Source organism: Petaurus breviceps, unplaced genomic scaffold (genome assembly GCF_028583685.1).
Source record: "Petaurus breviceps papuanus isolate PSGF00001 unplaced genomic scaffold, PetGlider_PUasm1.0 174, whole genome shotgun sequence".
Lineage (NCBI taxonomy): Eukaryota > Metazoa > Chordata > Mammalia > Diprotodontia > Petauridae > Petaurus > Petaurus breviceps.
The window spans coordinates 21,127,287-21,153,209 of record NW_027185761.1 but is presented as its reverse complement, the minus strand read 5'-3'; the positions used below and the strand labels follow the sequence as shown (position 1 = coordinate 21,153,209).

At 38.0% G+C, this 25,923-nt stretch overlaps 1 protein-coding gene across 3 annotated transcripts in view; it reads right to left on the bottom strand.

Annotated features, from left to right (window-relative positions):
• TMCC1 (transmembrane and coiled-coil domain family 1) overlaps window positions 1–25,923 on the bottom strand; it is a 287,250-nt gene that overhangs the window by 226,254 nt on the left and 35,073 nt on the right. Inside the window, exon 2 of one of the 3 annotated variants that reach the window (XM_069083878.1) lies at window positions 5,045–5,085. The exons of the other annotated variants lie outside the window; for them this stretch is intronic. The gene's annotated coding sequence lies outside the window, so the exon portion shown is untranslated. The remainder of the gene's footprint in view (window positions 1–5,044; window positions 5,086–25,923) is intronic. 3 annotated transcript variants of the gene reach the window in all.

Below are 25,923 nucleotides of genomic sequence, written 5' to 3'. Positions count from 1 at the left end.
GATAGGTCTGATAGTGATATCAGTGGGGCAGTTTAGTCATAGCATGGTGCCAAATTGCTTTTCAGAATGACTGAACCAATTCACAGCTCTACCAAGAATATATGTATGGGCCAATTTTCCCACAGGCCCACTATCATTTGTCATTTTCTGTTTAGTCAATTTTGCCCAATGTGATAGGCACAAAATGGAACCTTAGAGTTTCTTTAACTTGAAGGTTTCTAATTATTAGAGCTTTGGGAGCATTTTTCATAAGACTCAGAAATCAAGCCACTTAGTCTTCAGGAAAATCACTTTAGTAACTGTGTGAAGGATGGACTGGAATGAGAAGAAATGTCTTCCTATAAACTCCTTGAGAGCAGAGGGACTGTTTTGTTGTTGTTTTCTTTTTACCTTCCATGATTTAGCATTAGCACTAGGCCTGGAACATGGTAGGTACTTAAAAACTGCTAGCTGACTGACTGACTTGACCAGTTGGGAGGCTACTACAATGGTCTAGGTGAAAGGCACTGAGGACCTAAACCAGAATTGTGGCTATGCAAATAGAGGATATATCCAAGATATGATGAAGAGACAGAAATGGCACAATCTGGCCACTGGACATGTAGGGTAAGAGTAAGGACTTGAAGATGATACTAATGATATGAACCTGGGGGACTTGAAAGTCAACTCAACAGCTGAATGAAACTTAACAGTAAATGGGAAGTTTGGAAGAGATGTAGGTTGGAGGAAGGGGTGGGAAACAAACTAACAAACAAAAGAACTATTTTATAAATGCTGAGTTTGTGATGTTCACAGTATATCCAGTACAAAATCTGTAATAGGAAGGTGGGAATGTGGAACCAGAGGTCAGGAAAAAGATGAGGACTGAATATAAAGATCTAGGAGTCATCTGCATATAGATAATAACGGAATCTAAGGGAGTTAACAAGATAACCAAGGGAAACCGCATATGGGAAGAGGAGAGGACCAAAACAGAACCTGGGAGGACACTTGAGGAGAGGAAAATCACTTTGACAGCTGTGTGTAGAATGGAATGGAATGGAGTAATGAAAGACTTGAATCAGGGAGACCAACGAGGAAACTGCTGTAATAATCTAGAGATGAGATGATGGGAGCCTGAACTAAGATGGTAGCTATGTAAATAGAGAGAAGAAGTAAGATAAGAAAAACTCTGAGAAGGTGGAAAAAGGCAAGATTTGGTAACTGGACAGGGTATGTAGGGTGAGGGTTTTACTCCTCTCCAATTTACACTCTAGCCTTCCTCTACCATGCCCCAGCTCTTCTACCTTAAGTCCGCTGAAGCCCTAAAATTCCTACCTTAGAGGTGCCGGCTGACCCTCTAACCTCTCCCTCTGATTGGGTGGCTCCTTCCTGAAGCTCCATTTAAGGAGGGCACCTAGGTCAACTTTCCAGAATGATCTCCAGACTTCCTGTACCATGCATGCCCTTGTGTCCTTTTCAGTTCCCTTTTATAGTTTTCTTCCCTTATTAATATGTGAGCTCCCTGACATCAAGTATTATCTTTCTTTCTGCTTGTATTTGTATTCCCAGCACTTAGCACTTCATATTAATAAATGCTAGCTGCCTTACTGAGAGAAAGTGAGGATTATGAACCTAGGAGACTAGAAGGATGGTAGTCCCCTCAATAGAAACAGGTAAGTTTGGAAGAGGGTTTCCACTAGGCCTAGAAGAGCAGAAGACACCAGGCTCCCCTAGATACTATTTCCTAGAGCCCTCACAGGCACTAGTCTAACCTGAGTCCTTTGAGTGCTATTAGGTTGAAATGAACCTATGTAGAGGCAATCCTTGACATAACAGGACTGAGGTTTGACAAGAGAAGAATTTCAATAGGACAACGGAGCAAACGATTCAAATCAAGCCAGTAAGAATCTATTAAATACTTACTATACACCAAGCACTGGTGTATAGAGCTGGGGAATACAAAGAAAATAGCCCCTGCTTTCAAGGTGTTCACAGTCTAATGCAACCAATTATATACAAACCAGATACAGAAGAAGTAAGCTGGAGATGAGATCTGAGATGGAAGGCACTGTAGCAATAAAGGGAATCTTGAAGGGTTTCTTGCAAGGGTGCAATTTTAGTTGACACAATGGAAACCAGAAAAGTTATGAGACAGAAATGAAGAGAGAGAGAATTCCAGGAATAGGGGACAATCAGTGAAAATGCCCGAGAAGGGAGAAGCAAGTGTCTAGTACAAGGAACAGCAAGAAAACCAGTGTTACTGGATCACAGAATGTGAAGAGAAGAGTAAGGTGTAGGTCTTGATGACAGTGATGAACAGGTGTAGGTGGGGTGACTCAGGGAGGGGTAGAATTACAGGCAGTTATAATTCTACCATACTATGACATTCCTAATTATAGAAGTTGCAATGCAGCTACTCTTAATGAGCCTACAGAGGATGGGCATACATCCTAATATTTTGACTGAACAATCAAAAGCAGTTATTTGAATAGCCTGCACAATGATCAACAGAACATTAAATATAAAAGAATAATACCAGGATCTCTATTAAGTAAGAAGAGAGTAATGATATTTTCTATTATAATAATGATATTATTAAAGTTCATCCCACTGTCGAAAACAGGAGAGGCCAGGCAATGGCAAAGAATGTAGATGCCAACCAGAGGGGAGAGGAACAAGTGACTTCCCGTGATCTGAGCATCATTTTTAAATGAGTGAGCCAGTGGAGTACTAGCTACTTAATAAATGTTTACTGAATTGAGTTGAATCTGAGTGTCCCTAGAAATACAACCAAAGAAAGTAACAAGATCCAACCTAATGTAATAAGCATAGAAATAAAATTGTGAAGAGAAAAATGGGTCAGAACAAATAGCGGAACCAAACTGTGGATAATTTAATTCACATTAAAATCCATGTGATAGCCAAAACAAAACAAAAACCAAAAACTCTACAGCCCCATTCCAATATACTACTTGTTTACAATTCAGACCCTGGAGAGTTCAAGTACATTCTATTTTCAAATTCCTTATGCAGAATAATCAAGTATTCAGCAAATCTACTTTAGGGGAAGAAAAAAGGGAGGAGGAAAAGGAAGAAGCATAAGCAGGGTAGGTAACTAGAAGGTTTTGCTTTCAACAGGTTTGAAGTACAACTTGAATTAAAATAGCACAGTATGCCTACATGAAGTGTCCTATTTTCCCAAGCTGGACATCTTCTGACAACACCTGTAATGATCCAGTACAGAAATTTACTTGTGCTTTCAAGGTTAGAAGAGGTTTCAGTCAACCCCCATCTTCCAAGAACTCTTTCTCCTTCACAGGTCATTAAGCATGATTCTTGGGTGAAAACATGCGTTATGCTTTGCTCTACTGAAAATTTACTCAACATTTCTATTCCCATAACCATTACTTCTTCACATACTTCTACTTTATATGGGGAGGCATGTTCCCAGCCACATCCTAAATGATTTCATGATTTATCACCGTCTTCTTTCTCCTCATACTGCACTTCATGAACCTGCACAAATCTTTCTCCTTAACAACCTGATTTTCTATGGTAATGCTGACCAAGAACACTGATACTATGAGCAGGAGTGGAATAAAATGAATTCAAATGGATGAGAGAGGAAAAAGAAATAAGTACACAATACCGACGGAAATACAGTGGTTTTGTAGAATTTCTTCCTGCTATGACTGTAATACTTTATGCAATTTATGGCTACATTTACTTTTTAAATGGACAAGACTTGTCTGTAGGCGATGACCAAAGTTTGGTAAATAGCAAGAGTTGTTCTTAAGGCTGGGAAGTGAGGCAGCGTGGTACAAGTAATGAGGTTAATATAATATATAGAGTGTCCCAAAAGTCTTAGTGCAGTTTTAGGCTAATCTAAAGATTTGCATTAAGACTTTTGGCACAACCTACATCAACAAGATCATGGGGTTTGGAGTCAGGAGTCCTGAGACCAACCCTAATTCCAACACTAACTAGGTGTATCACTTTGCTATTTGGTTCAGTTTCCTCAGATGCAAAATAGGAACAAGTATATTGTACAAACCTATTTCACAGTGATATTATGAAGAAACAACCTCATAAGCCTTAAAACATGATTGAAATTAAACAAACATTAGGCACCCATGGTACTGCACTTAGCTAGCATTAAGAAATTCACACTGCACTGGGAAAACAACCCCACACAAGTAAGTAAATGCCAAGTAATTTCAAGAGACAGCAAGGATAAGAACTTGATGGATAATGGGATAGAGATGGAGTTTATACTTAAAGGAAGATGGCAATTCAGGAAGAAGTATGAGGAAGGCACAGAGGGGAGAAGCTGCTCCTCCTTAAGGACTAACTCAAGACACAGGAGATGCTAGCAAATGGAAGACAGGTCTCTGGGAGGATCTGCTTTAGGAATTCCAGAATATCAGCTGTAACTGACCAAGGCATGAGAAATCTCAAGGCCTAGAGCAGCAGGGTCTATAGTTAGGTCCAAGTAAAATGGGGGTGGGGGCAAGGATTTTGAAAAGGTTCACTGGGAGGGAGATCTTGCCTGGCCTGGTGGCTGTGACTCTAGGAAGGTCCTCAGAGTCAAGAGGAGAGAGGATGGGAGACACAGGAGGAATGAGAGAGTCAGTGAAATCTAATTTCTTTCCATACACTTTGGAATTGAGGGGTTGAGGAGATAAAGGGTGGAGACAGATTTGACTGATCATCCAATACTATGGACCTCTGTGGCCAGCTATGGAAGGTTCAGATAGAAGAGAAGGCAATCATGGATGAAACAAGTTGCTATCTATGGTCAGAGAAAGGGCCAAGGCTTAAGTGGCTCCCAGGGGTTGGTGATGACAGATAAGAGCATTATCTAAAGGAAGCCCCAATCACCCCATCCCCACTTAATTACACATGTACATGTCACATAACCTCTGTCCTGGGGAGCAAAGACAGACTTTCATGCCACTTTCAAAGAACTCAAGGTTGGTAGTCTTCTAGACTGACTCATAACCATCCTCTCTTTCTATCTCTATATTCTGGGGTGGGGAGAGATTAGATTCTTTGCTCCTACCTGGAAGCTGAAGCTGGAAAGACTTGAGTCAGGGCCATATCCTAGATGGGAAGAGGAAGGGATGTAAATGTAATATAGGATATACATAAGACAAATCTGAGTTATAATAGTGCTGATAGAATCCTTGTAAAGCTGCCCCAAGCCCCAATATTCTAAGTTCATTATAGGCCTGGCCCTACTGAACAGCAAGCCCACTGCACCTACCAATGCCCTAACTTCTTCATATATGCCTCACTGCTCACTAGAACAGCTGTGTCCTTGGACTCTTAGTTCCCACAGAAACAGCAGGTGTGTCCATGAGATGGGAACCCAGCTACTGCCTCTACCTGGTCACTGTGACCAGACCCACTCCCACAGAAAAAGGTGTGTTCTTGTATTGAGTCACAATCACATCATCCATCTAGCTCAAGACAGGACCACAATAGCTAGCCAATTGGAGGGCAGAATGACCAGAATGTGTAAACAAGCTAGCCAACTGGAGGGCAGAATGACCAGAATGTGTAACCACCAAATCATAGATGAGAACCCTCCTCCATTACCTAATCTCTTAACAAACTCCTCCTGCCTTTTTAATATTAATGATATTCCTCTATTCTATGTAAATTTCTGTTATGTAATTGCATCTTTACCCTATAAAAATCCATCTTGTTTTCTCTGAACTTGCTGGTTCCTCTTGGAACTTAGCCTGCTTCATGAGATCAATCTCAATAAATGCCTATATTTGGATTAGAGGTGGTCTGACTCTGAATTCTTTGAGACAGTTCTACCACAACACACCATGAGACCAAAACAGTTTTTGGGTGGGCAGAGCCCCCACCTCAACAGTTTTTGGCATCCCTGGGTTTAAATTGTAATGGTGCTATTACATAAGATAGCACTTTAGTAAATCAATTAGCATTGATTAAGTGCCTACTATGTGGTAAGTGCTAAGATTACACATGCATTATTTTAGATAAAGCAATATGTGGCCTAATTAACAGCAGCCCTAGCAGAATGTGCACACTAACAAGTTTGGTGGTACAGTAGTATCAGATTCTAGTCTTCCTGCAAGGATATCACCATGTAGATCTGCGTGAAGACCTTGACAGGCAAAATCATCACCCCAGAGGTACAGCTCAGGGACATTACTCAGGGGAAATTAAGTATTTATATATCACCTACTATATGCTTATTGCCTTACAAATATCATCTCATTTGAACCTCATAACAATCCTTTGGGGTAGGTGCTATTATTATCCCTATTTTACAGTTGAGGAAACTGAGGGAAAGAAAGGTTAAGTGACTTGCCCAGGGTCACACAGCTAATAAGTGATAAGGTCATATTTGAACTCATATCTTCGTGACTCCAGCCCCAGGGCTCTAATTCATTGTGCCACCTAGCTGTAGAATATAAAGGTCAAATTCCAGAAAAAAAAAAAAAAAAAAACGTATCCCTCAAAAAAAAAAAAAGGTATCCCTCAAAACTGGCAAAAAAACTGGGGTGGGTAGGTGGTGCAGTGAACAGAGCACCAGCCCTGGAGTCAGGAGAACCTGAGTTCAAATCCAGACTCAGATACATAAACAATTACTAGCTGTGTGACCTTGGGCAAGTCACTTAACCCCAATTGCCCTGCCTTCCCCGCTCCAAAAAAAGCAAAAAAAAAAAAAAGAAAAGACTAGCAAAAACTCAGCTTTTCAAGTAAGCAAATCAAAGATGGCCATTCCCCATCTGACTCAACATTCAGAAGGAATCTACCCTTTACCTTCTATTATTTCACCATCCCTTAAGACTCCTTTAATCAAAGTATAAAATCAGGAAGCTCTTCTGTTTATTTTATTTTTCCAAAAATAATCACACTAATCACAGAAAACAAAGGGAGGACTGTCTACCATGAAAATACATTATAAGAGACATTATGTAATACTGGCTTTTGTGTCTGCAATCAAGCCCAAGAGCTCATAGCATGTACTCAAATGTTGGCTGAATTGAATTATCATCCAATTAGGCATGACAAGAGTTGCAGAAAGGGTCTTATTCATCCACTTCTAAAGTTTTCAGCTGTGACCTAAGTTTTTCCCTGTTTTAGGTAATAATTTATTTCCATGATCACTTTAGTCACTTCAATCTCTTTACTAGACCACTATCAGAAATAAATATGAAACTCAAAATAATAAAATTCTTGGTAAAGATTTTGCATTTTAGATTTATTATAGATTATCTATACTAATCCTATCATCCACTTCCATAAATAACCAAAAATTATTTTTAAAAACGCTTCCTTCTAAAGTTCAGAATAGCAAGGATAGTACTTATGTATAGAGCTTAGTATATATTCTAGATTGCATATGTATACACACATATATGAAGTAGAAAAGAAATGAGATTATGTATGTTTATGTAATATTTTCCTCCCCTAAATTTCTACTTTGATACCTCAAAGTGGAGGTGATACAGAGGCCATCATTTCCACTACTTTACAATCCCTAAGTCCTGTTCTTCCTCCTCACCATGATCTCTAATCATTCCACTTCTCAGTTCTCTCCCAGACCATCAACACTGCTCTGGTTACTCTCCTCCTTCACGAATCTCCACCCCTTGGGAAGTCAGTTCAAATCTATAGTCTCCTCCACTTTTGAGTAACTTGGATACTTATTTTATTGCCAAGCCTCAGCCCTGAATTACACTCACCATCAGCTGCCTTCACTTCTATTCACATGAAACTGAACATGTCTGGAGAAAATCTTGAAACTCTGCTGCCTGGGTCCACGACAAATTTATGGTACGAAATTTCAACCAAGTCATCACAGTGATACAAGGCAATCCTTTTATCCTTAATCAATTCACTATCCCATCCACCACTGAAGCTTTTCCAAACCTTTTTATCCCTTCTCAAATATCCCAACTTTCCTCCCACCCTTTCCTCTGGGAACTCTGCCTTATATTTCACTGAAAATATTGAAGTCATTCACCAGGGGTTCTCTCTTCTCTCTTCTTCCTTGTCTCACATCACTCATATGTCTCCCCCAATATCTCCTCCAGCTCTTTACATGCACATGTGATTCTACCCCATCCCATCCTCTCTAGCAGATCTGCACCCCACCCTCACCCCTTTATAATCCTTGCTCTCAGTATTTTTCAGTCTCTCCCTGACTCCTGGCCGATTCCCTCCTACCTACAAACATGCTCATGTCTCCCCTAACCTTTGAAAACAAAAAACCTCAATCCAACCATTCCACCAGTTGTCCTCCTCTAGCTCGCCTCTCTTTCATGGCTAGATTCCTGGAGAAAGCCATCTACAATGACTACTTCTACTTCCTTTCTTCTCACTCTCTTAATTCTTTGCAGTTTGACTCTGACCTCATTACTCAACTAAAATTGCTCTGTCCAAAGTCATCAATGATTTCTTACTTGCCAATGTCTAATGACTTCTCCTCAATTCTTATCCTTCTCAACCTCTCTACAGCCTTTGACACTATCAGTTTCTCTCTCTTCTCCTTGGTTCTCTCTTCCCTCTAGGTTTTTTCATGCTATATGCTCCTGTTTCTCAGTCTACCTGTCACTACTCATTCTCAGTCTCTTTTCTTGGCTCTTCACTCAGGTCATGCTCACTAATCCTGGGTGTCCCCCAAAGCTCTATCCTGAACCCTCTTCTCATCTGTTTTGATACTATTTCACTTGGTGATATCTCTACTCCCATGGATTCAATTATCATTTGTACATGGATGATTCTCAGATCCATTTATTCAACCCTAACATTTCATACCGACCTCTAGTTTCCCATTTCAAACTGCTTACTGGACATCTTAAACTGGATGTCCCACAGACATCTTAAATTCAAAATGTCCAGAGCTCATTACCTTTCTCCTTAGTCTCTTGCTCCTTCCTAACTTCTTTATTACTGTCAAGGACACCACCATCCTTCAATTCACGAAGGCTCTGAACCAACATTTCTCAACTTCTCACTATCTCTCATTCCCCCATTGTAGAAAGCACCAGAAAAAATTAAATAATCGCAATATTTCTATATAGGAGTAAGTAAGCTGATTGGGGCGGCTAGGTTGCACAGTGAATAGCGTACCGGCCCTGGAGTGAGGAGGACCCGAGTTCAAATCCAGCCTCAGACACTTAACACAAAACTAGCCAGGTGACCTTGGGCAAGTCACTTAACCCCAATTGCCCTACCTTTCTCTCTCCAAAAAGGAAAAAAAAAAAAGATAAAAGAAAAAACTGATCAATTTAAAGGAATAGACAACAAAACAAAACCAGAACCAGGGATCTTAATGTATCTACCATTTGGAGACCTAAACAATCTAACAAAAAGATAAATAAGAAAGAAAGGCATGAAGAGAATTTTAGAAAAATTATATATAATAAATATCTGGTGATTATTAAATGAAGATTGAAAGAGGTATGCATATCTCAATTGTGCACAAACACCATTACAAGAATATATAAGAACCTCATAAACAAATATAGAAAAGCAGAAATATTAGCACATAATTAATGACAACAGTGCAATAAAAATTATATTGATAACAAGGGCCTTTGAAGAAAGGATTAAAACTTAAATGGAGATTAAATTTAATTTTAATTTAATCTTAAAGAATTGGGAGGGGGACTGGGTCAAAGAACAAATTGTAAAAACAATAGATCATTTATTCAAAGACAATGACAAGGTAACAAACCAAAACCTTAAAAGGTATATCTCCAAAGGAATGGTTCTTAAACTTGAGCCTATAGAGATTTTTAAAATATATTTTGATAACTGCATTTCAATATAATTGGTTTCCTTTGTAATTCCATATATTTTATGCATTTAAAAACTTTTATTTCGAAGAGGGGTTCATAGACTTCACCAGATTGTCTGTCAAAGGTTTGTCACAAGGATTGTCATAACACAATAAGGTTAAAAATCCTGCTCTAAACATTATCATCAAGAAAAGAGATAAAGAGTAGATGAATTGGGCATATAATGTTAACATAAAATGTTTAAAAAATCTAGAAAAGTAACAAAAAATACTCCCACACAAAGAACAAAATATAAATTTTGAAAATCAACAAAGATATTAACAAAACTGAAACAAAAAAACAGAACTGACAGGTCACAACTCCTTACCTTAATTACCTTAGCAGACTAATGAGTCACTGTGACCAAAACCCAAACCAAACCTGATATCTACCACTCTAAGAATCTCTGAACTTAGCCAGACTGACCTCTCATTAAGAACACCTGTCATTAATCGTATACTAGAAGTATTTCATGTTTTGTGGGGTTGGCCAGATCTTATCCTGCTGGCATAGCCTTCAAAAACTTAGGGTTACCTCCACTCCATGATGAAGAACAGAAAGACTAAGATCCAATTATAAATGCTGGTATAAAAATTGATTTAAGTAACATATGCCTTTCAAAGTCTGACAATGGAGGTAAATTTCTCCCCTTTCACATTTTCAAAAACAAAATGTGTGTGTATTTGGAAGTGCTAGGGAGGACTTTGTATACAGAGTCTGGCATATGGAAACTATAGTAATAAGAGTCATTCCATTCTCTGCCCTTTCCCTCCTTCATTCTTCCTTTTGACCTTTCTTGTTGTCTTGGCAAAAATAAACTTGCTTTAGTAATGCTGCCATTTTTCAACATATTTCAGAATCTTTAGGAGATTTTGCTCAATATCCTCAGAGGTTTAAATCCCTTGAATGGTAATTAATTATCACAAGGTCATTGGGTGACCCCAGACAAATCACTTCCTTGCTTCCAGTTATTGGATTACTCAGACATCAGTTTGATGGACAGAGTATGGAACTCTTCCAAACACACCTCCCTTCTAACTTTTTTTTCTTCTTACCTGTTTTCCTCCAGTAGGTAAAAGAAAAGTATATATGTAAATATTTACACCAAACCAAACAAAATGCATTTAAAAGTATGGAGAAATTTATTTCATTCCAACAAAATGTCAATTATCAATCTGAACATAATAAAAATGAAGTAGGATAACTGCTAACAGGAGACTGGAAAAGAAGAATGATACAGAAAGAAAAAGTTTCATGTGACAAAAGTTGTATTCAATGAGAGTTTCTGAATAAATGCCTTCCCTCGCCCCCAACTTATTTTCTCAGACATTTTCTGAACCTGCTTTATACTATACAGGACGTAAAATCATGAAGATAATTTTCTGTTTTTACTATAATGACAGTAAATGTATTTCAGCTTTTTTCCAGTTTTTTATAAAACTAAAAGATGCTATGCTCCTAAAGCTGAATAACAGTGGCTTAATTTGTCTATCTCCACCCCACCCCTGCCCCACAAAACACACACACACACACACACACACTAAAAACAATTAGTAAATCCGTGGGTTTTTCTGAATACAATGCATTAAAAATTTAATTTGTCAAACATAAATCAGGTTATCCATGGTCTACTGACATGTCCCAAAGGCACCAAAGTAACTCTAAATCTATAAAATGGGCTAACTACCCTTACATTATTTCTCCCTCTTTCCCCCTTCCAAACTCTACTGTAGTGCAATGAACATAGTGTTTGTTGGGCCTAGAGTCACAAAGACCTGAATACAAATCCAGCCTCTGATATTTACTAACTGTATGGCTCTGGGCAAGTCACTTAACCTTGGCCTAACTTAATTTCCTTATCTGTAAAATAGGGATACTAATAGGACCTACCCTGCTGAGTTGTTGTGAAGATCAAATGAGATGATAATGTAAAGTGTTTAGCATACTTTCTGGCACATAGTAAATGCTATGTAAATGTTAGCTATTATTATTATTATTCACTGATATTTTCTGGGGGAAAGACAAGGATGGAGAGAGGAAAAGAGGTTCTCCCCTCTCCCATAGGCTCAAAATGTCCTTCAAATCACAACCAAAACCACTTCAAAAAGATTTTACAAAAATGCAAATTGGTAAAGAGAAATTAGATATTGGTTACTTCCAATTAGAAAAAAAAGAGGTATTCCAGAATGATTTTTTCAAATTTTACACAAAAAAATCAGCAACTATGTTGCAAGTGTATGAGATGAAAGAGTTTGGAGTCTGAGTCTGAGATCAGAAAAAGTCTTTATTCTTTCTCATGAGAAAGGGCATTGCCCCTGTCGCTCAAATGGCGTCTGCCAGGGAGTGCAACATGTGGAAGCTCACAGGCTTTTCTTGTCCTGATCCTAACTCCACCTCTAATACCTGTCCTACCTCATCACTGGCTGATGAGGCAAGCTCACAATCTTTCTAATTGGTACAAAGTAATTTCAATCCTTCGTTATGTATTTCCTTTCACCAAATTTGGAAGTACCCAATCAGAAGTAGACTAGTATGGTTTTCTTTCAAATTACCTCACTGGGAAATCATGAGTTACTCACGAGATTGAAGTGGTTTACAAAGTATGAAGAAGAGATAGGAATGTAACGGAGTTAAAAGAAATAAGGAAACTTCATGGTGAGTCATCTCTCACACAAGCATACTGTCCAATAGATAAAACAATCAAAGTTCTCAGCCAGAAGTTCATTTATTCAATAAAATTAATATAAAAATAAATTAATATTAATACAAAATTCTCTAAATAAAATTAATAAAAATTTATTATTAAAAATGTTTTCAAAAATTTTTAATTAATTAATAAAATTAATACAAAATTCTCTAAATGTTCTTTTGTCTCAACACCAGGGAAAATATTCAGAAAAGGCTCTTCAACATTTCCCACCCCTTATCTAGGAGCTCATTGTTGTGGCCATTATGCCCTGCACCCGTGTAGATGGCAAATTAAGCACTCTTTCTCATCCTATAGGATTCTAGTCCATTTTCTCCCACAGATACCCCACAAAGGTTCAAATGAATATGCTGGAGGTCTTTCTCTGAACTTGGGTCAATCAGTCAATAAAACTTTATTAAGCACCTACTGTGTGCAAGGCACTATGCTAAGCTGGGTACACAAATACAAATGAAAAGAAAATCTTTGCCTTCAGGGGGCTTACAGTATAATGGGAAAGACAACACAAAAGAAAAAAGCTTGGGGGGATAGAGGGGGTTTGGATTCATGGCTCTGCCAGCCAATCACAAGGGCACAGGGTACTGATGAGGTATGGATAGCAAAGTTAATTGGATCTTGTAGGATTATAAGATTTCCCAGTGATGAGATTCCTAGGCCATGATGGAGAAATCTAAAGTACAGTCATGTGGGAAATGAGATAACATCTCATTTCTTCCTTCTTCTCTCCACATATCTTAGCCTATTTCCTTTTCCAATCATACATTTCCTGTATACCCTTCCTAGGTCACTTGTTTATAGGACATCACTGGAAATAAGCCATGTGTTTCTCCATTGCCTACTGGGTCACTCATAACTTTAAGAAGAGTAACCCTAAAGCACTACCAGGATTAGAATGACATTTAAAAGTTGTGTATGAAAGACGGTGGGGGGGAGCAGAACCAATATGGCAAAGTGGAAGCAGGAAAACTGTCAGTTCCCCCCATAACCACCTCAAATACCTATAAAATATGACTCTAAACAAATTTCAGAGCTGCAGAACCCACAAAGTGACAGAGAGAAACAAATCTCCCAGTGAATGCAGCCTGGCAAGCAGACAGAAAGGGTTTATCGCATCCTGCTGGGAGCTGAGCCCAGCCCCACATGAGCCCAAGGTTTTAGCCCCAGGGTGGCCCCAAACAGCAACAGCTGGATCGGACTTCGGGAGAGTGAATCACCAGCAGCAGTGGCAGTTTCCAGAATTATTAACCCATAAATGTCAAAGAAAAAGTGAGAGGTCAGTGTAGAACTCTGTTGGAACTGGGGGAGACAGAGAAGCGGGTCGAGCTCCTGCCCCCAGAGCTAGAGGTGACGGAGGTGTGGTGGCCCTGCAGCTGCCTCCACATGGCTGCTTCAGAGCTCCTGGCCTGCAGATCGTAAGGGAGCCAAGCGACTATTCAGAGGGTAATCACTCTTGCTTTAACCTGCCTGGATCTGGATTGCGGTCTTCAGTGGTGGTCCTAAGGTGTGTGACCAGTAAGCTAGAGTTTGTGGGGGCTGTAGAGATGGTGCCCTCCTAAAAGCTCTGGCAGCTGCAAAAACCCTAGTGATTTGGGACAAAGTCCGCCCCTCTGGAAGCAGAGTCTTGGCAAAGATCTCAAAAGTCAAATAATTGAGTGGCAACATGAGCAAGCAAAGGAAGCAAAGCAAGCATGCTGTCCAACTTTAAATTCCTTTTTGGGGGACAAAAAGGATCAAAGCATAGAATGGGAGGAAGACAGTGAAGTCAGAACTCCTGCATCAAAAGCTTCCAAGGTTTTGTTTACAGGCCATGGAGCTCATGAAGGATTTTGAAAATCAAGTAAGAGAAGTGGAGGAAAAATTGGGAAGAGAAATTAGAGTGATTCAAGAAAATCATGAAAAGCAAGTCAACAACCTGCTAAAGGAGATGCCAAAATACACTGAATAAAATAACACCTTAAAAAATAGACTCAAATGGCAAAAGAGGCCCAAAAAGCCAGTGAGGAGAAGAATGCCTTAAAAAGCCAAATTTGCCAGATGGAAAAGGAATTTCAAAAACTCACTGAAGAGAAATCAAGATACTATAAAACAGATCCAAACAAATGAAAAAAATAGAAGTCAATGTGAAATATCTCACTGGAAAAACCACTGACCTGGAAAATAGACCCAGGAGAGATAATTTAAACATTATTGTACTAACTGAAAGCCATGATAAAAAAAAAAAAAGAGCCTAGATACCATCTTTCAAGAAATTATCAAGCAAAATTTGCCCTGATGTTCTAGAGCCAGAGGGAAAAACAGAAATTGAAAGAATTCACCAATCACACCTCTTGAAAAAGATACCAAAAAGAAAATTCCTGGGAATAGTATAGCCAAATTCCAGAGTTCCCAGTTCGAGGAGAAAATACTTCAAACAGTCAGGAAGAAACAATTTGAGTATTGTGGAAACACAATTAGGATAACACAAGACCTAGCAGCTTCTACATTAAAGAATGGAAGGACTTGGAATATGATATTCTGGAGGTCAAAGGAGTTAGGACTAAAACCAAGAATCACCTACTCAGCAAAATTGAGTATAATGCTTCAGGGGAAAATATGGTCATTCAATGAAACAGAGGACTTTCAAGTATTCTTGATGAAAAAAACTGAGCTGAACAGAAAATCTGACTCTCAAATACAAGAAGCAAGAGAAGCATAAGAAGGTAAAAAGGAAAAAGAAATCATAAGGAACTTACTAAAGTTGAATTATTTACATTCCTACATGGAAAAAAACAATAATTGTAACTCATAAGACTTTTCTCAATATGAGGATAGTTGAAGGGAATATATATGTATGTGTATATAAATATGTATGTGAGAGCGGGCATCTGTATGTTCATGTATACATAGAGAGAAGGCATAGAATGAGTTGAATATAAAGGGGTGATATCTAAAAACTAAAATTAAGAGGTGAGAGAGGAATTTATTGGGAGAAGGAGAAAGACAGGGATAGATTAGGGTAAATTATCTCACATAAAAGAGGCAAGAGAAAACTGTTACAATGGAGGGGGAGAGCAGGAAGATGAAAGGGAATGGGATATCCTGATTCTCATTGAATTTGGCTTAAGGAGGGAATAACATACACACTCAATTGGGTATCCTACCATATAGGAAAATGGGGGTAGGGGATAAGGGGGAATGATAGAAGGGAGGGCAGACTGGAGAAGAGGGTAGTTAGAAGCAAACATTTTTTAAAAGGGATAGGGTCAAAGGAGAAAACAGAATAAGTGGGGGACAGGATAGGATGGAGGGAAATACAGTTAGTCTTTCACAATATAACTACTATAGAAATGATTTGGGTAACTACACATGTACAACCTATATGGAATTGCTTATCTTCCCATGGGGGGCAGGTGAGGAAGGAAGAAGGAAAAAATCTGGAACTCAAAGTTTTAAAAACAAATGTTTAAAAAAAAAACTTGTTTTTTACATTCAACTGGGAAATAAGATATACAGGCAATGGGGTATAGAAATATATCTTGCCCTACTAGAAAGTAAGGGGGTGATGGGGAAAGATATAAGAGAGATCAGATAGGGAGAAGGGGTATTCAGTAGGCTTGTTATTTTGGGGTTGAGGTAGGGGAAAGACGGGGAAAAAAATTGTAACTCAAAATCTTGTGGAAATGAATGTTGAAAACTAAAAATAAATAAATTTTTAAAAAAAGAATTAAAAAAAAGTTGTATATGAGTACAACTTGGAATTGTTAAAGATACTATGCAACTCCCCAGTCTACTGTTTCCTCCTCTGGTCAATTCTGAGCCTGCTTCACCATCTACAATGCTGACCTCTGATGTGCACATTTAGTGGACTGGTCATGCAATTATATGTCCTTAAGGTATTCTTGGTCTAGACAATAGACATTTTTCAAACATTGTTTTAGATCTATTTTGAACAATCATAGATGTCAATGAGGGAAGGTCCTGTAATATTCTGGGGGTAGAGGGAAAAGGAAAGAGAACAAGCATTTATTATCTACTCTGTGCTAAGTGCTTTACAGATATAGTTTCATTAGATTCTCACAACAACCCTGGGATATAAATGCTATTATTATCATCCTCATTTTACACTTGAGGAAACTAAGGTAGGCAAAGGTTAAGTGACTTGCCCAGGGCCACACAGCTAAGAAAGGTCTAAGGCTCGACCTGAGCTCATCTTCCTGACTTCAGGTTCAGAGCTCTATCTCACCATTTCATGTAGCTACCTCTGGAACTTGATGTAATTAGTCGGTCAATCATTCATAAACAAGATCATCTGCAAGTCCTCAACATTGTACAGAGGCTCTTAATCTCTTCTGTGGCACAAACCTCTTAGGTAGATCTTTTCTTATCATGTTTTTAAATGCATGAAGTAAAACACACGGATTACCAAAGAAACACACTCAAGTACAGGTATAAACACATTTTTTAAAGCTCATAGATCCTAAGTTAATTCTTCATCTCAAGGTACAGTGCTCTACAGTGTACCCCTCCTCAGCTCGGATTCTACATAGGGCATGAGCATTTTATCTCCATTTTATGCCTCATGACATGAATAATCAGAAATCAGGTTAAACAGTTATCCTTAAAGATGACCTTGGGTAGAGGGTATAATCATTGGAAAGAACAATGGATTTAGTGGACTTCAGGTGTAGGGACTGTTGCTGCCTTACTGTACCCCTATGCACAGTGCCTGGCATGAGGTAGACATTCAACAGATGCATTTTGCTTTACCAAGGCCAACGCTCTTCTGACATTGACAAACACACATATTGCCTAAGGTGGCTTTCAGAAGATCTGTTTTTACCTTCACTGGTTTTTTTTTCATCAGTTTGTGAACTGATAACATTCATGATCTTCTTGATAAGTAGAGTTTATATCCTCTGCTATGTTATATCCTTGACTACCAAGACAGTCTGCTTGTCAAGAAAACCAAGTGCACACTTCGTGTGATGATGACTGCTTTTTACCCAAAAATAAAAAAATTTAGTGAATCAAGTCAATATGCTTATTACCTTTTTACATATTCCACTTTTCCAGCATGAAGAGTTCAAGGTGAATTGTACACAGTGTCTTTTCATATTTATTCTTTCATCCATTTAATGATGATTCTGAAATGTAATTAGTCAGTGCTCTAACTGTATATAACTAATTATGAAACATCTCCCAAGTCAGTAACTACTCAGTTTCCAGTCTGTTAAGGCATAGTCAATTTCATTTCTTTATGATGTTGCTCAAGACTCACTAGTTCAGTATCTTCAATTCCTTTCTAGAACGAAATATTTGTAATAAATAAGCATGAAGTTCCTGATCACTCTATAAGCTTTTTGCTTCATTTCATTTTTGAAGCTTATTATTTTCCAACATATTTTTCACCATTTTCCCCTATACACACCTTCAAAGTGGAGTCTCACCCTCAAAGTGAAACCACCAAATAACAAAGTATATGTTAAATTTAATAGGAGCTCTGATGAGTTCTTAGTCACTTAACCTCTGTTAGTCTCAGTTTCCTCAACTGTAAAAAGAGATGATAATAGCACCTACTCTCTTGGGTTGTTGTGAGGATTAAATGAAAGAATATCTGTAAAGTACTTAACACTGTGCCTAGTTTGTGCTAGCTCTCCTCATGGGCATCATCACACCATTTTAAAAAATTATCCTGTGCCATCCTCCTCTCCCCACATACTATTATTATCTCAGTGATCTCAGCCCTGCCCTCCCCCACCAAAAGATCCAACTACTTTCTCTATGCTAATGTTTCTCAGATTTATTTGTCCAATCCTAACATCTCTGCTGAGCTCCAGCTTTGCATCTCCAAGTGCCTACTGAATGTACTGAACTGCTTATCCTGTGGGCATCTTAAATTCTACATGTCTAAAGCAAACCATTACATTTCTCCTAAACCCCACCAGCCTCCCAGTGAGCCAGGCTCCCAATCCAGGTGTCATCCTCTCTACTCCTCATTCTCTCTCTTCCCCCTCCATATCCAATCTGTTGCCAAAACCTGCTGAATCTACCTTTGTAACCACATCTCTGGTATAAACTCCCTCCTCTCCTCTGACCTTGCCATCACCCTGGTGCAGGTCCTCACTACCACATACCTCGCCTATTGCTAGAGCCTGATGCCTGGTCAGCTTGCCTCAAGTCTCTCCCCCACTCCACTATCCTCTACTCAGTTGTCAAATTGATCTTCTTAAAGTATAAGTATGACCATGACACATACACACACACTCCTATGCAATCAATTCAGTGGCTCCCCATCACCTCCAGGATCAAATATAAAATCTTTTGACTTTTAAAGTCTTCCATAACCCAGCCCCTTCCTATATTTCTGTCTTTTTACCCCTTAAACCACCCCCCACCTACTCCACAAACCAGTGGTGCTGAACACATGACAATCCAAGCATTGTGACTGGTGGTCCCCAAGCCTAGAAAAATGCTCTCTCGTCACCTCTGCCTCCTAGCTTCCTCATCTCCCTTCAAGTTTCATCTAAAGTCCCACCTTCTAAAAGAACTCCTCCCCAGTTCTCTTAATCTTAGAGTCTTCCCTCTGAGATTATCTCCAATTTACCCTGTATACATCCGGTTTGTGTATAGCTGTTGGCATATTGTCTCGACATCCAACTGGGAGCACCTTAGGGACAGGGACTTTCTTTTAGTTTTGTTTACATCCCTAGTGCTTAATAAATGCTTTACTGACTATATTAATATATAAGTTGCTATTATTTTATGGCATATTTATCTTCCTGCTTGTTTACCATAAGCAATGTCAAACAAAATTATCAATGGTCCCAACAAATTGTTCCTGTCTTTGGGCACATGAAGATACAAACTGCTTTTTTGGCCTCTTAAAAAAAAAGCCTATGAGTGCTCCTGCCATTGAGCTACAACTTCCTTTTGTCTTATGGCTTCATTTATTTTAAGAATGACACTACTGGGGCGGCTAGGTGGCTCAGTGAATAGAGCACCGCCTCTGGAGTCAGGAGGACCTGAGTTCAAATATGACCTCAGACATTTAACACACACACACACACACACACACACTAGCTGTGTGACCTTGGGCAAGTCACTTAACCCCCAACTGCCCTCCAAAAAGCAAAAAAAAAAAAAAAATGACACTACTGATGTATTTCATGTCCTCTAATTACAGCTTAGCTATTCATTAAAGATCTTTTACCTATACCAACCAGTTAAGCTAATGTTTACATATGTTTTAATAATAATAGCTAGCATTTATATAGAACTTTGAAATAATCAGATTCTGTGTCTTTTTTAATTGATCCTATTTACAATTTTATTTTGTCCTGTAAACTGGTTGTATTGTGGCTCTCTGTCTCTGAACTTAGTTCAGAAATTCAACTGACCTACAATAAGTTAAGTTTAGAAATCCTGTTCTTCTGCTAATCATTGTTCTATTCTTTCCTCAAGGAACTCTGCTATCCTTGAGAGAGGCAGATTGGCACCATGGAGTGTGGTCTAGTATCTTACTTAGATATTAATTATTACTTATTAGATCTTACATACCACCAAGCTATCCTTCAAGGATTTCTGGTTTTTTATCCAGAGAAGTCTGGTCTACTATCTCTAACTCAAATAATGAACATCACTTAGAGAAGGGAAAGAGGGAGTTTTGGCTAGCCTTCATTCCCAATTTCCAACCAATCATACTGTCCCCCACACTTGAGCTCTGTAATCAATCATACTAATTTCGCCACTACAAAGTCCTGTACTTTGTTCTGTATTTCCCAAAACTATAAAAAAAAAGCTGTCCCCCTCACTAGAGGTCTTAGCTTTGCTAAGGAAGCTGAGATCTTATTTCTTGGCAAATTTGAACTTTAGCAATAAACAGATCATGCTCAGAACTTTGTGCCTCAGTTTACCTTATTTTGACCATAATAACTTTAAGCTCTGCAAAGCACTTTTATTATCTCATTTGATCTTCACAGCAACCCTATGACGTAGATGTTATTGTCACTCCCATTTTGTAGATGAGGAAACTAAGGCAGGCAGAGGTTATATGGCCTGCCCAGAGTCACAAAGCTAGTGAGTATCTAAGGCTTTTGAACTCCAAGCCCAAAGTTCTACTCACTGTACCACCAGCTGCTACAGTTTCAAAAACACTAATTCTTGGCATTCTTGCCCCCTTTTCTACCACTTCACCACTATCACTGAGAAAAAATAGAATGTGCAGGACTGAAATTCCCTTTTTTAAAAAATCATCTGTTTGCTTTATGTATTACCACAGCTAAAGAATTCATCTATAGATCAATATGCTGGTAAGAACCCACTTAAGCTGATCCACAGACAGCTAACTCAGCCCATCACCAAAATTGAAATTGAAGGCTTTTGAGCACACCAGAACCTACAAAAACTTTCACTCTTCTACAACAGCCTTTAAATACCGAGATTGAGGAACCTCCTATCAAGATTATAAATTGGAATAAAGTTTACTGAGCATGGTTCCACCTTCAAACCTTAAAAATAACAGCAAATGCATAAATAATGACTAAGAACTCATGTGTGCAGTCTGCTCTGTTGTCCTAATAAAATATAAATTTAAAAGAAAGGACAGATTTCATTTTTACTATTCAAATTAAATGGTAGCACATTCAAATTTTTAGTATCTACCTTTAAGAAGGGGGTCAGTACTGCAGCCCATTTTTAAAAGCAAGTAATCCACAGTGCCCCTCCATTACTGAAGAAGACAGGACAGAAAAGGTAAGTGCTAGAAGAGAGCTTAGATATCAACATACTAGTACAATCCTCTCATTTACACCTAAGGAAGATAAAATCAAGAGGCCATGTGATTTGTCTAAGATTACACAGCTATTTGGTGCTAAAGATGAACCACTAAATATACCATGCTATTGCTACCTCTTAAAACAGTTCCCAGAACCTTGTAGAGAAATAAAATAGAAAACTAAGCCCAGCTATATATCAGAAGAATAACAGAGAATCTATTGGCTGAAGTGAAGGTAGAAGCCTGTGGGAAATCCACCTGGATGGGTAGGCTGGTTACTGTAGAAGCAGCCTAGAAACTTAAATTTTGGTCAGTGGCAAAACCTGAGTAGTCATTGGTCTCCTAATGTACAAACCATTGGCTCCTGAAGATAGAATTAAATGAGTAATTCTGAGCATTAGAGCCAGTATTTTGTTCCTTCAAAGACTACCAAATGCAATGATCAGGATTCCTATAAAATAAGCCAAGAACAGGTACAACATTTTCTCTGCTTTAGAGCTAAAAAGCTTCACCAAAAAAGAACTGGGAGTAGCAGGAAAAAGAAGTTTCATTTTGCTGTTCCAGCAATTCTGGCCATCTCTTTCTAAACATATGAAAAGGGGGGAAAAAAAGCCTCTGTTGTTCTCACCATCTTCCTGCCAACTCACCAGAGCAGCCACTTTTAAAAGGGTCAAAGCTGATTCAGGCATCAGAAAAAGTGAACCACAAACAGGGAAAAATAGCAAACCTCAAAGAAAACTGAGTTATATGTCCATTTTATATACACTAATAGGCAAAAGTCATGTTCAGTTCAAGAATAACTTCAAGGCTGTTTTATTTATTTCTTAATTCCAATTTGTTTTGCTCATACAGTCACAGCAGTATATGATGGCATCATATGATATATCCTATAGTACCTAGAGAACAAGAAAAATTATATGTACAATTTTACTTAAATATAGAATCCCTGAGAGTTGCGGAGGTTGAGGAAAAAGAGGAATAGGAGACTGTTATCTAGTAGAACAAGCCAAATGGAGTCAAAGAACCTGAGCTTCATCAAATTCTAGTTCTGCTCCTTACTATCTGTGCTAACCCTCAGCAAGTTGTCTTCATCACTATGAGCATCAATTTCCTCTTCTATAAAATTGAGGGGAGGGGGATTTGAGGGTGTCTGAATGAGTTCATCCCATCTTTTCCATTTCTTGATCCTACGAATCCCTATGAGGCCCTTGGAAGTTATTATATGGTGACTTGCCCAAGGTCACCAAACTAGTCTCAGCCAAGACCCTCCACTTATATTCTATATAATATCTACCCCACATAAGGTAAAAAAAAAAAGTTAGAGTTGGCTATTTTTGCTGACGTTTTGATATATTTGTATTTTTCACTGTGAAATTAATTAAATATACAATTTTCAAACCACTTCATTTATATACTTGTAATATACTCACAGAGGCCAAGGACTAGCAATAAAGGAAAACCCAGGTCACTGAAGAGCTGAGTCAGATTCACTCAAAGTAAAGCCTCCCACTGTTCCTTTCATATTGTAAAGCAATTTCCACTTGTTTTCAGTTTCAAAAAAGGACTTATTTGAATTATGAAACTTATAAGTAAAAAAAAATTTCAAGAAAAGTCTTCCAGAATTTTATTAAACAGAAAATCCAACGTTCCTTTACAATGCTGGCAGTATTTTGGCATAGTAGAAAACGTGCTAGATTTGGAGTCAAATAACATGGATTCAAATCCTAGCTCCTTAGAACTGTCAAGGTATTTTGTACACCAGCCTTTGACTCTCAGGTCCAACATGACTGACCCTCTTCACATGAATGCCAACTCGAATGCTGCCATATTCAACAGTCAAAATTGTTACTACAACCAGACATGGACCATGAGATTAAAGAGACCCATGCCAAGATAAAAAAACAAAACAAAATTTGATAATTTTATTATTCTTCAATAATTTGGCTATGAATTCATTTAACAGTAAAAGTGAATGGTAATAAGTACAGTGCTTTTTAGTAACGTACTTGCCTCACAGGTAATAGCATATGCCTACCAAGCTGGGATTAGAAAGCATATTATCCCATTAAAGCAATATATTAAATTCTTTCACAACTAAGGTAGAAGTCAATTATCACTTGAAAACTGCTGAAAGTTACCATTTCTTTTCTCAAAGGATGACACAAATTTTAAGTACAAGATACAAACCATGATGACGAAATATTTGTAAAGTTAAATGGTAGCTTTAGCATTCATACCTTTTAGGTTGTGCCATTCTACTTTGAAATTTTCCAAGTTCAATTTTATTGGCCTATCTGCCTTCTTCCCCAGATCCTACACCTATCTAGGCTGTCCCTGAAGAAGCATTACCTATTCTCACCACATTGTCATTCTAAGCGCCTATTGAAGTGTGACTTAAGATCTGTAATTTCAGATTGTCTCCTATCCACGAAAAACATTATCCACCAAAATTATTCTATCCAAAATAATTTTTACTGCTGTGGTCAGACAAGAGTTTAATCACAGGAGAGCATATCACAGTTTGAAAAGAAAATTAAACCTGTTTTCCCCAAAGCAATTTAAACAGCAATCTTCCCAACTACAATCTTACTCCAGTTTTTCCCAGGTCCTTCTCAGAATTAGTTCTCAGAAGCATGTAAATAATCCAGTGCACAGTCAGAGACTTCCAAACCTGCTTTGACAGATTCTGGCCAGTCATTTGTAAAGCTTTTGAATGACTGCACACCACAGTACCATGTGCACCAGCCTTTGGCTTTCAGTATATGTTCCTTCCCTTCCTGGAGGCCTCGTTCTAGGCTTTTGAGGAAAGAAGTACAAAGGCTTCATTTGAATGGATCATACTTCCAGCAGAGAGGTTGGAAATACATTGTCACAAAAACCCCATTCAAATAAACACTTCTCAAAATGTACATGCAGGCTGCCTAATTTTAAAGAAGCAATCCACCAAGTACCTGCCACCCTTTAATTTTAAAAACTCAAAAAACAAATGCCTCTTTAGACATGCCATATTTCACCCCATTAGGCTCTAACTAGTCAGAACAGAGAAAAGCAGGGATCCTCAGCACCAAACAAGACAGTTCAAATGAAGTGCTGGTTATTTTTCATTTCTCTGGGATTGACACTATAAGATCTTAAGATTCTGAACAACAGGGATCCTTGTGGTCATTGCATTGTGGAAAATATCAAGCATAGCACTTGATATCTTATGGATTCCTTGTAAATACTATCAAACTAATATACATATTAGTTGATGAAGTCATCATTTTTTTAAGCAACCAGGTCTTCCCTGTTCCCCCCAAAAGTTAAAAGCTAAACATATCTATTATTGAATTTTAACATTATTTTTTGGTCTAGAACTGTAATTACATTACTACAGAGAACTTCTAGGATAGAAAGTGTTTCAACTGATGCAAATCATGAATTTGTCTATAACTTACAGGCTTAAAAAGGATTACCTGGGGCTCTAAGGTCCCACAGCCAGGATGTAACAAGTTTCATAACATCAGAGACCATCTATATATTTTCTTCTCTAAAAACCTCATGCCACCTAGAATAGTGCTTTGGACAAGTAATCAATAAATATTCGTTGAATGAATACAGGGAACATGAGTGTTAAAAAAAAACATTCCTAATGGTTAATGAGCTACAAAAATGCAGTGAAATACTACAATGCAGTTAAGTCCAACAAGTATAAAGACTTCAAAGAAATCTGAAAAAAATTTTATGAAATAAAATACAATACATAAAATATATATACAATATATAAAATACAAAGGTACAAAAGTCAAGCCAGAATAATAGTATATACATCAACTGAAATATTAAAAAATCAAGAAGCATGTTTTAAGTATCTACACCATGCCAACATGTCAGGGATGCAAAATATGAAATAATCCTTCTCATGAATGCCTACCAAGAAGAAAAGTAGTACGTGAGAAGGAATGGACAAAGAACCCTCATGTACAGCTGGAAACAGTCATTGAAAATCTGTTATGCTTTAGGTATTGAAATTAATTTAAATGTAGATGGCTTAATTAGGAAAGTTTAGTTGGTTGTATTAATGTATTTAGTTTTTAATAAAATATTTAGATTTTTAAAAAGAAAAACATTTATGAAAGTTGGAGCCAATAAGATAATCCAAAAAATATTTCCTAAGTATCTACTATGTTCTTAAAATTGCACTATACTATGCAATTTGTACACATGCTCGTGTGAAAACACATGACTTATAAATATAAAAAAGCACAAAATCATATAGTATATAATCTATAGAACCTGTGTCAACCATGCACTCTAATAGAAAGGAAAAGCATATTTAATTCTAAGAAATATCTTCGACTCAATCTGTCTGCCATTAAAAAAAACAAACTACTGCCTTTCCATTATCTTTTTTAAAAAGAAGTGTTTTGGGGGCAGCCAGGTAGCACAGTGAGTAAGAGCACCAGCTCCAGTGTCGGGATGACCTGGGGATCGAATCTGGGCTCAGACACTTAGCACCCACCCAGAAGCACCTGGCCGTGTAACCTTGAGCAAGTGATTTAACCCCAATTACTTTTAAAAAAAAAAGTGTTGGTTTTTTTTTAAACATTAACTGTGTTTTCCTCACATATCTTTCTCCCTCCCAGACAGCTATCCCTTTTAACAAAATATAC